The following is a 13936-nucleotide window of genomic DNA, read 5'->3' on the forward strand; positions in this document are numbered from 1 at the left end:
AGAAGATCAACTGTGCTTCAGTCCCCCACCAAAGCCTTGGTCAACAGTGGAGGGAGCTCTGAAATAGGAATTACTCATCAGAGTGTCCACATTGGGTCAAAATGCTTGGTGTTTATACCCTGCCTTGCTCATCACCAGATACGAGCATGAGTTGCCCCAGGAAAGGTGTGGCTTCCATGAGGGAGCTCTCTACTGCTGAGCACATCCTGAAGGAGCAACCAGTTGGAGACCATCTGCAGACCCCACTCCCTGCAGCTGAGCAGCAAGTCCTGCCTCAGAGGAGGATCTGGGTGATGTGTCTCCTTGTCCACCACTGGAGAGCACATGATAAGTGTTCAGGGAAGCACAAGACAGATGTCCAGTTAAGCATATGATAGGTGTTCAGGAAAGCACAGGGAATCTTAACCTGCCTCTGATTGTGTTTTTTGGAATGTTAGCAACTGGGTCACTAGGTCATTCCCTCAATGACTTTTTAGAGCCAGAAGAGCTATTAAAACAATTGTCTCTTTTCTTCTTATTGAGTTTCAACAGAAAGACTACCAATGGTCTCATCTCTCACACCCAAACCATCTGTGTGGCTACGTCCCTTCAGAGATGTGGTTTTATGGCCTGGCTGCTGTGGAGAAGGCTGTGGTCCAGTTCCTCCTAGTTCTGTCACCAGTGATTTGGGTGGGCAAAACTTTCTCGGTAACAAACACCCTGGAATAACCGTGACGGAGGGTGATGTGAGGTACTCCTTTCAGCCTCAACTATGCCACCATCACCACTACACACCCACCACACCACAAGCCCAACACACCCAACCCCAAATGAACCGCTGCCTGCAAGGCAAAATCACACAATGCCCAACACAGACCACAAACACGCCCGCCCAACCTATAATCCCCGAAACAGACCCTGTATGGGGTTCATCAAGTATCCCAACATTTTTCCCCCCAATAGTTTGGGTTTGAGAAAACCCCGAGCAAATTTTGCCAAACTGTTCATATTATTTGGTTCATGCGTAATTTAAGGGAAATTCAATCCACATGTTCCTGATTTGTTTAACCTTTAGATCCTCCCGTAGTTTGGCTTCTCAAGAAGCATTGTGTATCAACAATTCTTTATCCAGTACATATGGAGAAGCAGTTCTTAAATTGGGAAGACGGTGGTAGAACTGAGGATGATCCTTTCAGAGACAGGCAGATGTATGCAAATGTCCAGATCTAATTTCAGAAGTTTAAAAGCCTTCCGGAAGCCAGGTAAAGAGTCCATACTCTAGAAGCAAGAGTTTGCAAAATGATGCCTCTCCTTAAAAATCATGGGGGAAGCTGTAGACAGAAAAACCCAGGTTTGAATCCTCCTCCCACTACTGACTAGGAGTTAGTTACCTCCATCATAAAACATAAAGCCCACCTGCTCCACCTGGGTCTGTGAGATTCACTTTCTCCATTTCTAAAGTACAACTAATATTCACCTCATCTGGCTCTGTGAGGTTAACTGACAAAAATAACTGTAAAGCTACCAAGAGGTGGGATGTAGGATGGACAACCAGACTTACATCCTGGGGACATCACCTGGTCACATTTCATGGATCTGAGTTACTTCCAGCCTTCTCTGCCTTGCTTTGGGGAGTCAAGTCTCTGAGTTCCTTCTGAAAATGTCTCACCCCTATCAATTATGTATTTTTAAAATAACATGATTTGGATTTTCATATTAAAAATAACATCTGTACATTTTAGGAAAAATCAATCCAGCAGAAAATGAAAACCTTCTACTATTTGGCCACCCAATGGGACTCCGTCAATATTTGGATATATTTTTAATCAGTGATACAAATCCCAACATATCCCCAAGTTTCCACATCATTCTGTGTGTGCAGAAGTGGTCACATTTACTCCAGTGTACCTGGCTTTTGCCTCCAGCTGCCAATCTCCCCCCTTTAAAATATCCCTGATTATCTCAGTGAGCCCTCGCAGGGCCTTACATGAACCTGCCATTGGGCCATCATGTTCTGCTATGCTCCTCCCCACCATGCTGGGCCCTATTTAGGGACATCTCAAAGGACAGTGCCCCCTTTGATCTCTGCTGTCCATGTTGGGTGCCCACTGAGACAGTGGTGACAACTGTGTCAAAAGCCTGTCTCCCGGTGTCCCTAAGAGAACTAGGGTGACCCCATGTCCCTAGGACCTTCACTAGTCATGGTCCAGGGTATTGCACAAAAAAGAGGGAAAAGACCACTCTCCTTTCCATATCCCAGTCTGCCTTCTGGGCCTGCAGCCAGGCAGCTCAGGCCCTAGGCCTCAGGAATGCTGGAGCTCCTTCAGCTTTCGTGTGAGTCTCGTGTTCTCACTGTTGGGTAAGAGCTCCTGGGTTGGTCAGGCACCTTGCTGTCCTCTTCATGTCTTCTCCCCATCTTTGTCCCCAGACTCCTCTCTGATATTTCCTCACCCCCATTCAAATAAAACACATGCAATTAGACACTGGCTGTCCGCTGCTTCTATGAATCCATCTAACATGCAAAGACATTACTAAATCCCCAGGTCTTGGGTTCAGCAGAGACACAGGCTATTTGTGTAGAATTGAAATCACACTTTGGACTCTAGTGCCACATGCCATGTAGCATTCCACCTGTTGACAAAGACACTTCTAATGCATGATTTAAAAAAAAAATTTGCTGCTTAGAAGGATTGCATCCAATTCTTCTACCACACTGTATTGAAGCAATACCATGTGCTTGGACTTTTAGGAATTTTTTTTCCTTTCTCCCCCCCTCTATTTTTTTTTTTTTTTTTTTTTTTTGCACATGTGTTTATAAAGAGGGTTGCAATAAGTGTTTCTTATATGCCCAGGCATTCATGCAGGCATTCAACACAGGCCCCATGATCCCACCAGCTTTCTTTGTGACTGGCAAGACACTTAATCTCCCTGAATTCTGACTTTCTCATTCATAAATGGATTTTATCCAGGGTCCCTTCCACTTCTCCAGCTCTTTGTTAAAGTAAAAAGCAGTTATCCAATTTTTTAGAACAGAAAGTGTTATTTAAGATGGAAAGGCATGTCTTCATGGAATTGTCAATGAATTATAGCAAGGATTGCAAGCTGGTAGTCCCTGGGCTGAATCTGGCTCCCAGACTGGCTTTCTCAGTTCAATACCACTCATTAAATATTGAATTTTAATCCTCTGGCCAGGCCATTTCCACTTGGTCCACACCCCTGTGTTAGACATTCAGCTTTTCCATTTATTTCAATTACCTGTTGGACGCCTCTGCTTTATGGTTCAGCCAATTACTCTTATCTTGTCCATATAGATTTCCAATTAATTGTTAATTAATCAAAATAATCAAATACTTATCAAACCCTCTTATATGCTGGCTTCTGTGCTTGGTGCTGGGGATGCAGCTGTGAATAGCAAATGTATGCTTTCATGGAGCTGACAGACAGCTGTAGAGACACAATGAATATACAGATAGACACAGACCCCGACAAACAAGAAAATATCGGGTAATGATAAGGGCTATGCTGAAAATAGAGAGAGATGTGGAAGGTGTGAGCCTTTAGAATGGGAGGTTGGGGAGGAACTTTCCAAGAATGTGCTGTGTAAGCTTGGACCACAATGGCAAGGAGCCGGGTTTGGGGAAATCTAGAGCAGTGGTTCTCAAGCTTTCATGATCATGAGACTCACTTGGAGGGCCTGTCGAAACACAGATCTCTGGGTCCACCTTCAGAGCATCGGTGGTAGGTCTGGGGTGGGACTTGAGAGGTCCCAGGGGATGCTGATGCTGCTGGTCCAGGGGTCACAGTTTGAGAACCACTGGACTAGAGGAAGAGTGTTTTCAGTAGAGGGAACAGCTGGCACATGAGGTCCAAGGTAGCAACGAGCTTGGAGAGTTGAAAGAAGAGACAGAAGGTCAGTGTGGCTGGAACATGATGTACAGGAGAGGAGTGGTGGGAGACTGGGCTGGAACAGCGGATGGGGGCCAAATTAAAGTAGCCACTGGAGGCTAGAGTAAAGAGTTGTGGTTTGGGTTTTATTTTAAGTGCTATGAGAAGCCTTTGGAATGTTTAAGCAGTGAGTGCTGTGATCTGTAACGTGGACATAATAATAGTAACAAGCTCTTAGGGTCATTTTGAGGATGAAAAGTGTCAATACATGTAAGGTGTTTACAATAGGGCCTGGGAAATAGAGAGTGCTCAGTAAATGTCAGATGTCATCACCACTATCACCACCACCACTCACACCACCACCACCACCACCATCACCACCATCATCAGCATCACCACTGTCATCACCATTATCATCATCGTCATCATCTGATGGTGATGATATCATCAAAGGGATATTTTAGCCCTTGTGTAGAGGATGGATGATGGGGCAAGAGTGGAAGCAGGAAGACTGGTCAGGGCTATTCCACTTTCCTGGGTGAGAGATGCATGTAGCTTGGTCTAGGAAAGTAACAGTAGAAATAGAGAGAACTGGACATGTCAGGATATATTTTGGAGGTAGAGCCTGCCAAATTTGCTCCGGATTGGATGTGGGGAGTGGGGATGGGTGCATGGGGGATGTGGGGAACCAAAGAATTAAGGAAGATCCCTTGGTGCAAGATTGTAATAAAAACTGCTGAGCCCCCACCCCCACTCCCCCCTCCAATGTAGACAGGGGAGGCCTCTCCTCCACCGTCTCCCCTCCCCTCCATGACATCTTCCACTTCTCCCCATGGTCCCTAATGTGTTGTTTCACACCCAAGAAAACCCACCCAGAGCTACTGGGAATGAAAAAAATGAAGCCCAATGCCTCAATTTCTCAATCCTGTGCACCCTTGTTCCCTAGGGGAGTCCACTCCATGTCAAAGGCATGTGTTATATGCCTTTCTTCTTCCTCTCCTGGCTTAAGGAAGTGCAAATGTCTGACATGCTCTTGGGGCTCTAAGTAGGAGACTTACAAGCAGCTCTTCTGGGCCTAAAAAAGATGGTGGCTACCCCAGCTCGCACAGGCCCTGTCACCAGTGTGTTTATCCAGCCCTCCACTGAGGGCCATACATTTTTTTTACTCTTGTAAAGATTGGCCTAAAATATTTTTCTGATATGTTTTCTCTGTTTTCTACAGTCCAATTTCTCACTTGGCTGTGAGGTTAGTAGCTCACATTTTTTGAGCATGTGTTATCGGCCAGGCATGGCTTTCGGCACTTTCCATGCCTCCTATCATTTATCCCAGTTTTGCACATGAGAGAACTGAGGCCCTGAGAGGTGAAGCGACTGGTTCCGGTCACACATTAGAAAGCAGTGGAGCTGGAATTCAAACCCCAACAGGCTCCTTTTGGAATCGGCACCTTTAACCATTATCCTCTACTGCTTTCTGGAAGTGACGTAAGTTAAAAAAGTAATTCTTTTATTGGAATTTATTTTTTAACAGCTTTATTGAGATATAATTCACATGCCATATAATTCACATGCCATATAATTCATATGGTGTATCCAACACCATAATCGATTTTAGAACATTTTCATCACCTGGAGAAGAAATCCTGTACCCTTTAGCTATCATCCTCTTACCCCCACCCTGAAACTCTACCTCTAGCCCTAAGCAACCCCTAATCTACTTTCTGTCTATACTGAGGTCCCTATTCTGGACTTTCCTATGAATGGAATCATATAATATGTGGTCTTTCGTGGTTGGCTTCTTTCTCTTAGCATAATATTTTCAAGGTTTAACTATGTTGTAGCATGTATCAGAACTTCATTCTTTTTTATGGCCAAATAATATTCTGTTATATGGGTATCCACATTCTGTCTATCCATTTGTCCATCAATGGGTTGTGTCTACCTTTTGGCCACTACCAATAATGCAGCTGTAAACATTCATGAACAAGTTTCTGTGTAAACATGTTTTCAGTCCTTTTGGAAATACATGTAGAAGGGAAATTGCTGAGACACATGATATCTTTATGTTTAATCATTTGAGAAACTGCCAGACTCTTTTCTGAAGTTTTGCTCTTTTTTACATTCCCACTAGCAGTGTATGAGGTTCCAATTTCTCCACATCCTCATTAACTCTTGTCCTTATCTGTCTTTTTGATACCTTCCATCTACTGGGTGTGCAGTGGTATCTCGTCGTGTTTGGATTTGCATTTCCCTGTTGATTAATGATGCTGAGCATCTTTTCAAATGCTTTTTGGCCATCAGTATGTCTTCTTTGGAGAAATATCTATTCAGATCTTTTGTCTATTTTAATGGGGTTATTTTGTCTTTTTATTAGGTTACAAGAGTTCTTTATATATTCCAGATACAAGCCCCTTATCAGATACATGATTGTGAAAGTTTTCTCCCATTCCGTGGATTGTCTTTTCTCTTTCTTGATGGTGTCCTTTGAAGCAGAAAAGGTTTTAATTTTGATGATGTGGAGGTTATTTTGCCTTTCATTGCTTATGTTTTTGGTATTGTATTAATCTGTTTCATTTTTTCTCTTTGCTTGTGTTCACATTTTCCTCTTCCTGCTTTCATCTCCTCCTCACCCTTTAATAACTCAGTTTCAAAATCCTCTCCTCCAACAACTTTGTCAAGTCTCCAAGGAAGAGCCAGGTCCTCCCTAGAACTCCCCGCAATTCCCTGCACTGTCCCCATTGGACTTGTGTATTCATTTGCTTGTTTCTCCCAGCACTGTGGGTTCCCAGGGGGAAGGTCTGTGTTTTCTTTCCTGCTGAGTTCCTGGGTCTGGCACATAGTAGCTCCCAGTAATGATGAAAGGAAGAAGGAACAAAAGAAGAGGCAAGAAGCAGCCTTAGCAGAGTGTGAGGATAGGGCTGTAGAGGGTGTGCCCAGGACCAGAGCAGGCCCCCTTCGGCCCAATGGCACATTTTACATAGATGATAAAGCCAGAAGTTTGTATGTGGGAGATAAAGTTGGAGAGAAGGGTGGGGGCTTGAATGCCAGATTTGATGTCTATAGACCCCAGACCCATAAAGAAGCCACTCAGGTTTTGAGCTTGAACTTCCATTGCTCCTATGAAATAGGATGTGAAGGAGGGTGAGATGGGTGGAAACCAAGTTATTTTATCCAGCCCATCCCCAGAGCCCCCTAAATGTTTTTAAAATCTCTAGGTGCCATGCAGATAAAAGAATTGTGGATCTAGAATGAAGCAACTCTTTACCTAGAGCTACAAGCAAGCTCTGTGACCTTGTGCAGGTTATTTAATTTCCCTGGATCCTAGTTTCATCACTTCTGTGTTAATTGGTGTCCAATGGCTGTAAGCTAGCAATTAAAGCAGGGTTCTTTTGGAAGGATATCAGGGACCAATGAATCCAAGGAAGAAATGATGGAGGGAGACTAAATGGAGGCGTGGCTGGAAGACAGGCCTGGACCATGCTGTTCCTGAAAAGTAGGCACTCAAGGGAGGTCTCTACCAGAACAACTTGTCTGGGATCCACGTGGCTGGGAGGCCTCTGCCAGAGTAGAGTGAAGTCCCCCCCAATTTCAGTCCATTCATTCCAGCATAGCAGATTCCACTTCTGGAAGGAGTGGGCACCTGGCCTGGGCTAGGGCAGGCAGGGGACCTCAAGGCAGCCTCATCAGGCTGTCTAATGAGGAAGATGTCACTCCCCAGCGGAGACTGAGGCGGAGGGAAACAGCCCTATGGCAAACAACGAATACCAGCTGCAGCTGTGAAAATGGGAAGGGGGTTGGCGTCAGCCCCTTCAAAGTCCCTTCCTGACCTAGCAACCTGCAATTCCAAGGGGGACAGTAAGACTCTTCCTTACTCAAAAAACAAATATTGGAATGAATGGTCTGATGAGCCTCTGTAATCCTTGGTGAATTCACCCTCTGAGAAGCAAACTTACTCCTGTCACTGCAGGTTAGAAATACCATCAATTTTATTTATTTTAGTCCAACATGTTTTGAATATCTGTTATGAATTGGACACTGTTTTAAGTATTGCTGTATTAGTCAGGTTCTCTAGGGAAACAGAAACAACAGGAAGTATCTATAAAAATGAGCTTTTGTAGAAGTGTCTCACACAACTGAGGGGATGCACGAGTCCAAATTCTGTAGGGTAGGCTATGAGCGGGCAACTCTGACGAAGGTCTTCGATGAACTCCCCAGGAGAGGCTGCCTGGCTGAAGAAGAAGTGAAAGTTCTCTCTTCTCCCGTAAAAGCTTTGGACAGATTGGATTAAATCCAGCTGGTTGAATTGTCTCATTGCAGAGGACAGACCCTTCATTGATGTAATCAGTCACAGCTGCAGTCAATTGACTGATGATTTGATAACCCAGCCTTCTAGTTTATTATCCAGCCACAAATGTCCTTGCAGTAATCGTTAGGCCAGTGCTTGCTTGACCAGACACATGGGCATCATCACCTGGCCAAATTGACACTGAACCTAACAAGCACAATTGCTTTTCATGTTTTCTCATCGACTCCCTCCAAACAACTTTGCACAGTAGGCACTTTATAGATGAGGAACCCAAGGCTCACAGAGTGAAGAACTTGCCTAAAGTCACAGAAAGAGGAGGTGCTGGAACCAGATGTTGACCTGAGAGCCATCTGTCTCCCAGCCTGGACTTGTGTTGAGGTCACAAGCTTTCAATGGCTTCCAATGGATGGAGAAATCCTTAACTGATCTAAGCTCTGTTTCATGCGGTATTCCCAGAGCCTTTACTCTCTGTCCTCCAGTCACACTGACCTTCTTTGAATTTATTGACCTTGTGCTGCTGCCTCTCAGTCCAAGGGCTTTTGCACACACAGGCTGTTCTCTCTGCCTGGATCACTGTTCCCAAGTCTTTACTGAGTCTACCTCTGGCCTCCTTCAGATCTCAGCCAGGTTGCTTCCCTTCTCTGACTCCCCACTTAGCTTGATCCTCTCATTTTAAGTTCTTGTAATGTTCCTTGTGGGGGGTGTGTGTGTGTTTGTGTGTGATTATTTTATTAATGTACATTGCCCCACTAATCTGCAAGCACTAGGAGGGAGATGCCATGTTGATTGTGCTCTCAAGTATATCCCTAGTGCCTACCAAGTACACAGAATATAGTAAATGCTCAAGAAACATGCATCAGGTATATGGACTAGTCTGCTTCATACAATCTACCATGCAAAGTTGGCTGAGCTCTTCTGGAAAAGTAACAGTTAACCAGGAGAAAATTTCCTACCACATCTTGCCTCAATGTTCTGCCCAAACACATGCTGGGATTGTGTCTGAAGAGAAAGTACAGTGCAATTTTTCCCTTGAAATTTGGCTGCAAAGCCACACAGCCTGCCTCCCGCTAAGAGAGCAAAGGTGTCCAGATTCTTGACAGATTAAGTTAAAAATCAGACACATGATGGTTATTACTTCCTTTTGTTCTGCTATCTCTTCCTCTCCCCACTCCCATAAACATTTTCAAAATCTATGAACTGTTAATGAAGAACAAATAAAATCAGTAGTTGCATATTCCCAGCCTCTGAGCCCCTGCTGGCCCTGTACTAAGGTCCAGCTCACTAATCATTTGCAGGCGGTTTGGAAGCTGGAGCCCCAGGAAAGGTTACTAGATCAGATGGGGCATTTTGATCAAGAGACAGTCCTTGCCCACCCCATTGTTTGTGACAGAGTTTCAGGAATACTCCAACTTCCTTTGGTATCTGTGCTTCTCTAAATTATTTACTCCACCAATTTAATTAAACACTGTGAGCTGAAAGCAAAACAGCTACTCTTTGCACACCCAGAGCCTGTGATTTGCTGAAATTGCCTCTGTATATCATACCATATTTCATAACCTTAGAAAAGGGTGCACAGTTTAATCTGATAATTCTTTAAAGAAATTAAACTTTCATGGCACCAAGATGCCCCTGTCAGATCAGATCAATGGACTCAGGTGTCGCAATTGAGACTAACTACTTCAAAGAAACCACCCAGGTTCTTGTAAAAATGAAACCCCATTTAATTTGTCCTTTAAACTGCTGCTTCTTTTCATGTATCTTAGCCATTTCAGTTGACGGTTGAGTCTGTTTAGCCAATTAACTAAATGTCAGCTGTTTCTTAATTGCAACCGCCAATTTTTTTTTAATAAATGCTTTGGGAGAAAATACTCAACAAAATCTATTTCCTCTGATCAAATTTGCGCAGACTGTCAACGTGGAGCTAAGGCACCAACACCAGTGGCCAGGTGCCCATAGAAATATGCATAATTCTTCGCTAAAGTGGTGGGGCTCTTGCAATTACATGGAGAGTCCACTCGTATTTTTTTCTCCTGATTGCAACAAAATCACTGTCAATCTTTTCTTTTTGTAAAGATGCTTCACCATTACAGTCCTTTTCCTTTACATGGCCTCATTTCATAGAACGGCCTTTAAAGCTGGAAGGAAGTACAGGGATCATCTCTTTCCAAAACATTGCCCTCCCCACGCAATGGCTTTACGGAAGCAGTCAGGTGAGGTAACCGAGGTCAAACAGAAAGGGCATTTACTGTCAGAGGGATGTCCTAGTTTTTGCAGAGCCTCCAGCTCGCAATGTGATCTTGGATACATTGCTGATCCTTCCTGAGCCTGTTTCCTCCTCAGGGAAATGAACTCCAAGCCATCTTGCCAGTGAGCATTCAAGGTGACTGTGAAGGCATCCCTCCAAACGGGCAAGCAGAAATATGTTCATTCCTGAGCTCACATCCCTTGGTCACTTGCAAAAAACATCCTCATGATCCATCAAGAATAATGGCAGGTATTCTTTCAGCAGGTTTTTGCTCCCATAATAACAGCACCTTTCATTTATCAAAAGCATACAATGTGCCGGGGAGTATTTGAGGCAGAGAATTCCAGTGCCCCCCAGTGTCTGTGTTCTCCCCTTCTCTCAGTGCCCACAGTGGAGCCCCATTTTTGAGCCATTCGTTTCACCAGGTGTGGCCACTGGGTTGTGCCATGATGTCCTTCTGTTTCCAGGCCTGGCCCTTCCTCCCATGATCCTTGCCCTTCATTTCCCATTTGCCAGCACAAGGCAGAGTTATTTTAAGACCTAGAAGATGGTGAGCAAAAAGGTGGAAGGAGCCTGGGGCCCTGAAACCCTCCATGAAACACAAGCACTGAAATGAGCGAGCTGCCATGTATTGGAATGTGACCTGAGACCTTGAGTCCCTGAGACTGGGAGTTGAATTGTTACAGTAGCCAATGTTCTTTACTCTGCCTAAAACAATGTTGTGGTTGTCACCAATTTATGTGTATTGAGTTATTCATCCTCACAAGTATCATCAACCTCACTTTGCAGATGAGGAAGTTGAAGCACAGAGAGTTTGCATAATTTGTCTAGGTTCTCACAGCTAGCAATAGAGCAGGGATGCATTAGGCAGGATTCTCCAGAGAAAGAGAACCGATGGGAAATACACACACATGCACATGCACACACGTATGTATGTCTGTATGTATATAAAGAGACTGGCTTTCATGAACCTGGGGAATGGTAGGTCCAAATTCCAAAGGGCAGGCCACAAGTTGGACACTTGATGAAGGTGACATCAAATCCCCCAGGAGAAGGTGACTGTCTGCAGGAGACAGAGAATTGATTCTTTCTGACTGCTGAAATCCCTAGTTCTCCTTTTAAGGCCTCCATCTGATTGGGCGAGCAGACTCCTTTGTTGATTGTAGATACAATCAACTATAGATGCAATCAACTGACTACTGATTAAAATCCTTCTACAAAATACCCTCACAATAACAATCAAGTCAGTGCTTGCTTGACCAATCAATGGGACACCATAACCTAGCCAAGTTAATACATGAAATTAGCCATCACAAGAGGTTTAAGCCCAGATAGCCTGGCCCTAAAGTATATGATCTTTACAGCACCTGGAGACTTCAGCAATAAAGAGCTACAAACACTTTATCTATTTCTTTTGAAGGATCCATCCCTTCTCTTTTTTCCCTGTTCATGTCTCGCTCTCTTCTTTCCTTGTTTACCTCCTTTCACATTTACTAAAGACCTACTATGTGCAAAGCACTGAGCCAGATTAGAGACTCTTGGGATACATCAGACATGGTCTCTGCCTTCACAATATTCACTGCCTAGTGAAGAGAGATATGAAAACAAATAATTACCAGGTAGTGTGATGAATACCCCAAGGAGATAAGCAGAGTGCGTATAAGGGACACAGTGACCCCATCCAATTGAGTCCATGTGAAAGTTGTAGGCCAGGGAAGGGGTGATGCTCAAGTTGAATCTTGAGGACAAGGCTAAGAAGGTAGGAGAGGCTATTCCAGGGAGAGGGTGCAACTTGAGCAGGGCATGGAGGCACAAAACACTGTATCATGTCTGTAGACCTGCAATTTTGGAGAGGTGGAAGAGGAGGGAATGGAGAAGTGGGAAGGAGCTGGCTCATAAAGGGCTTGGAAGGAGAGGCTGAGGAGCTTGGACGTGATCCTGGAGGTGAGAGGTGGCAGGGTCAGATTATCATTTCAGTATTTCTTCCTGAGGTGGTACATATAGGGCTGGACCGGCTTGGAACTGGAGGTCAGAGGACTGGTGCTGATGCATCACTACAATGTCCCCAAGACTCTGCTCCCCCACCATCTGACCCAAGCAGCTAGGCTCCTTCACTTCCTGTTATCTTAAACAAGGATGCCAAGCAGTTTATCTCTTCTCTTCAAGGGCCTTCTAAAAACAGACCAAGGGGATGTAACAACTTCAGAGAGCAGCCTCCCCATCAAGCTTCAGATAGCCCATCTGTCTTGCCAGAAAGGAGCTGGGAAGCTGGCAGTGCTCTACTAGCTGCTATCAGAGAATATTTAAAAATAAAAAGAGCCCCTCCAAGAACAGAGACATGTCTCCCAAATCCAAGAGCCCAATCTTCAGGATCCAAGCCCCCTCAAGTAGTTCCCACTTCAGTTAAGAAGCTGAAGGCCAAGGTCAAATGTTTGGAATTAACTTCGAAGTCACAGGATGAACAGGGACTATGTGGTCACTGCCATATGGTGCCCCTGAGGATAGGGCTAGAGGACCCTAGTGGTTTCAAGGAAGCATCATCCTCTGATCAACTCAGAAATGACTCATTTTCTAATCCTTGGAATCTCTGACTATCAGATCTGAAGGGAGCTCAGAAAAGAACTGGATTCCACAAGAAGCAAACTCATGATGCTCAGCAAATGTTGTCTCTACAAACTTTGGAGGGACAAGAAGTTAGTCCTAAAGTATGCCTCACAAAACAGAGCATTGGAAACTCCTCTGGTACAATCAGACTTATACATGTGGTGGCCAATAATCAGGACAAACTGGACTTTGAGGATGGGTCAGTCCTGAAACAGTTTCTTTCTGAAATGGAGATGTCACCTGAAGACAGAGCAAAATACTTTGAAAAGAATGAGGCCATTCAGGCAGCCCATGATGCCATGGCACAGGAAGGACAATGCTGGGTAGATGACAAGGTGAACTTCCATTTTATTTTGTTTACCATCGTGGATGGCCACCTCCGTGAACTTGATGGATGAATGCCTTTCCCAGTGAACCACAGCACCGGTTCTGAGCACTCGCTATTGCAGGACAGTGCCAAGGTCTGCAGAGAATTCACTGAGCGTCAGCAAGGAGAAGTCTGCTTTTCTGCTGTGGCCTTCTGCAAGGTGGCCTAATGCCCCATGGAGGGACTTACCTTTTTTTCCCTCTTCCCTTCAACATGAAAATGCACACTTATCAATGCAGTCTAAAATGCTTCAGTACTTGCAAAACACAGCTGTTCTCCTTTGGTTCTGCAGAAATGCTTTTACCCTGAGCCACTCCCAAGCACTAGTAGCTCAACTGTCAATTGAGCAAAGTTTGGTGTAAGCTTCAGTTGGCGAAGCATTTTCCCCGAGGTTCACTATTGTATATCTTGTGCCTTATAATCTAATGCTTTAAATGGCTACTTTGGTTTGTGTCTATAAGTTTAGGCCTTGGATGTGGTTTAACTGTTTGTCATTAAAAGGATTAAAATTTTTCTGCTGATAAGAAAAAAAGAAAAAAACTAGTGAGGGATT

At 44.4% G+C, this 13936-nt stretch overlaps 1 pseudogene; it reads left to right on the forward strand.

The window, feature by feature from the left end:
* The first annotated feature begins 13072 nt into the window (after nucleotides 1-13072).
* LOC119507798 lies at nucleotides 13073-13552 on the forward strand (annotated as a pseudogene).
* The last annotated feature ends 384 nt before the right edge of the window (nucleotides 13553-13936 follow it).

Source organism: Choloepus didactylus, chromosome 13, assembly GCF_015220235.1.
Source record: "Choloepus didactylus isolate mChoDid1 chromosome 13, mChoDid1.pri, whole genome shotgun sequence".
Taxonomy (NCBI): Eukaryota; Metazoa; Chordata; class Mammalia; order Pilosa; family Megalonychidae; genus Choloepus; species Choloepus didactylus.